Raw genomic sequence first — 3,283 nt, 5'->3', positions numbered from 1 at the left:
CGCAGACCGTTTTCTGGGTCATGTGGCCAGCATGACGAAGCCACTTCTGGCAAAATCAGAGCGGCGCACAAAAACACTGTTTACCTTCCCGCTACTTGCACTTTGACGTGCTTTCAAGCTGCTAGGTTGGCAGGAGCTGGGACCGAGCAATAGGAGCTCACCCCATCACGGGGATTCGAACCGCCGACCTTCCAAATGGCAAGCCCTAGTCCCTTCTGCATGAGATGGATATTCAGTGCAGACCTAAAAAAAGTCCTCCTCCCCAAAACCCAATGAGAAGCAAACACAACAGGGGTTTTTTCTCTTTCAAATGCAGGTAGGTAAGCTTTAATGAATGAAAAAAGCAGTGTGTGATAACACTTGCCTGGTGAGCAAATGTCAAAGGGAACAAAAATATTTTACTCTGAAAGATAACAGCACAAAGCGATTGGCATGAGTTTAGCAGGACAGTTGAGGCATCAAAAAACTTGGGCATCCTTCAGAATAGTTGAACATACAGAGAACCAAAGAAGGAGATATTACTTAATGTCTTTGCAGTTTTTTGTTTTGTACTTTGAGTTAAGTAAAAGCGCAGGAGGAAAAGCTGAGAAGTCAAAGCAGCATATCTTCAATCTACCACAGAGATGGACACAAACATCAGGAATGCTGAGCAACCACAGATCCAGTTGTCAGAGTTGTGGATTGAGGGGGCTCAGCAGTGATGACACCCAGGCCTATGACATCAGCAGCAGCAGCCATGAAGGCGTATTAGGAGTTTCCAGGTACCATTTTCTTTTCCAAATTCTTCTGTTGTTGTGGAGATTGACTTTGATCTTAACAGGGAGAACCGCACACCTTGGCAATTCCACGGGGTTGGCACAGACCCAAGCGGCCGTATGAGCTTCCGCCGGAGCCCCCACCACAGGCGGTGTATCCCCCCACTCTAACTGGCTCGCATGTGGTGGCAAGGACTGCTCCTGGGACTACCACAGACATGGGAGGCGGCTGGATGACTACTTCACATGGTGGTAACTGATTGATGCAGCCAACATTGGCTCCAGATGTTATGCCGAGGCTACTCGATGACACTCCACCCCCGTAGGATGACAAGCCCCCACAAGGTGAACACAGTGAGCCCAGACCACTGACCGGGTAGCTGACACAAGATGGGGCACAGGATGAGACGCAGCAGGGCTGGCAAGACATCTTGGAGTGATGGAGCTGGGTCTGAAATGACAAGTGACAAGCAAGAGTTAGTGGAAGAAATTAGTTGAGGAAGGGGATGCTGAAGTCCACCCTTGACAACTTGTGCAACAATGAGGGATGTTGAAGCAGAGGGGAGAGGCCATGGTAAAAGGGAAATTACAGAGGCTAGTGCTTTGTGGAAGAGCTGGTACCTGCCTTTGTGGCTGAGATGCTCTATATTACGAGTGACCCACATGGTGTCCTCTAGATGTTGTTGGCATGCAACTCCCACCAGCCCCAGCTAATGTTGCCAAAGTCTCAGAATGATCTGAGTTTAAGTCCACGATGTTTAGTGGACACTGCATGGGTACCTCTGCTCTTGACTCTCATTAGGTATCTCTTACAAAAGACACTTTACAAATGGCATAGAATGATGCAATATCTAAGGTATGTAGGGTGAAGGAAAGAAAAAAAAGGTGACCACAGCAAATAATCAGATAATAAAGAGGGACAGGCCATAGCTCAGTGGTAGAGCATCTTCCTTGCACAAACGAGGTCACAAGTTCAATCTCTGGCATGTCCTGGTAGGGCTGGGAGAGACTCCTGCCTGAAAACCTGGAGAGTTACTGCCCATCCCTTTTCACAGTGCTGACCAAGATGGACCAAGAGCTGGTACCCACCTTTGTGGATGCGAGTCAACCATACCTTTTCCTCTTCCTGTTTTGGGTCACTCAGCCTGCAAACATGTGCAGACCATGCAGGAGTCCCTATTTTCCAGAGACAGTCCTGGATGTACAGAAACCATCCTTGTTTCTGATGCCCCGCTTTTCCTTAGGATGTCCCTATTTTCATCTGAGAAATGTTGGAGGCTAGGGAGTTGTATTAGCCCCCAAGACAAAGGCATCTGAAGGCATCCCTGTATGGGGACGTTTTCTTAAAATGGAGAAAGAAATGTGTTTCAGATTGCAAATAAAGGCAATTTTACCTAATTTTTACATTCTGAAACAAAACACGAATGGACATAAGAGAGGCCTGCTAGGTCAGGCCAGTTGTATGAAACTGTGAGGAACTAAAGTTACTGGGAAGGTCAGGGAGAGAGAGAGAGAGAAAGAGAGAGAGAGAATCTGAGAGGAAACCAAAATGAACAGATTCCTCCACCCCTTACTAGGATGTGGCTCACACCACTCGACCTAAAATCTGATATTTAGGAACGTAAGAAAAACCTGCTGGGTCAGCAAATGGCCCAACATCCTGTTCTCACAATCACCAACTAGCTAGATGCATCTTCAAGAAAACCCAAAAGCAGAACCAGAGCATGAGAGCAACTCTCCCCTCCTGAGGATTCCAGCGACTGGCATTCAGAACCATTCAGCTTCCAACCACGGGAGCAGAGAATAGCCATCATGGTTGGTGGATTATTTCACCCACACATACAGAATTAGAATGAATGAAAAGTACTTACCAAGAGCAGTAGCAGAAGACAGAGAGAAGGTGCTTGAGTCTGATGAGATCGGTGTCCTGTGCCATGTGCGTTTATACAGTTTCTTAGAAAAAGGAAGTCACGTCTGAATCACAGCTGAGTATCACCTTTGCTGCACATATCAAAGCTACATTGGCCTATGTTATTTTCTAAGGCTGCAAGCATATTATAGGGTCTCCTCATATTATTATCGGGTAACTATATTATAACCTCTTGCACCCTCTCATTTCAGATATTATAGTCCTTGGCTGTAGCTATTCTACTCCAGGCAGATCAACACTGATGTGTCTTTCATTAATTTGTTGTTGTTGTTGGTCAAGGTGGTGGTTTGTGTTCATTGTCTATGTTTCCGGAACCCATAACACACAGGAAGCCCCTTAGCTTCCATTCACCTTAATGAGGACAATGAGAACTAAATTTGCACCCATTAAAAAAAATGCATCCAGTGAGTTATACCTAACTCATAAACTGCTGACCTGCCAATGTCTGCTTGATTCAGTATTTACTTGGAGGAGGACTGACCAGCTGGAGAAGCGCAGAAAGAAAAAAACACCATGGTACACAAGCATCAGCACAACCAGACTCCTTCATCTGCCCCAGCTGCCAAAAAACATGTATCCCCCATATTGGTTCCTACAG

General features: G+C 46.2%; 1 long non-coding RNA gene across 1 annotated transcript; it reads right to left on the bottom strand.

Annotated features, from left to right (window-relative positions):
- Positions 1-365: 365 nt before the first annotated feature.
- LOC310694403 lies at positions 366-2,875 on the bottom strand. The gene is made up of 2 exons (XR_014519666.1): positions 2,627-2,875; positions 366-1,206 (listed from the first exon to the last, which is right to left on the bottom strand). It is a non-coding gene; the product is annotated as an uncharacterized lncRNA (long non-coding RNA).
- Between the last annotated feature and the right edge of the window lie 408 nt (positions 2,876-3,283).

Source organism: Podarcis liolepis, assembly GCF_965112155.1.
Source record: "Podarcis liolepis genome assembly, chromosome: 15".
Lineage (NCBI taxonomy): Eukaryota > Metazoa > Chordata > Lepidosauria > Squamata > Lacertidae > Podarcis > Podarcis liolepis.
This window is presented reverse-complemented; position numbering and strand designations above follow the sequence as displayed.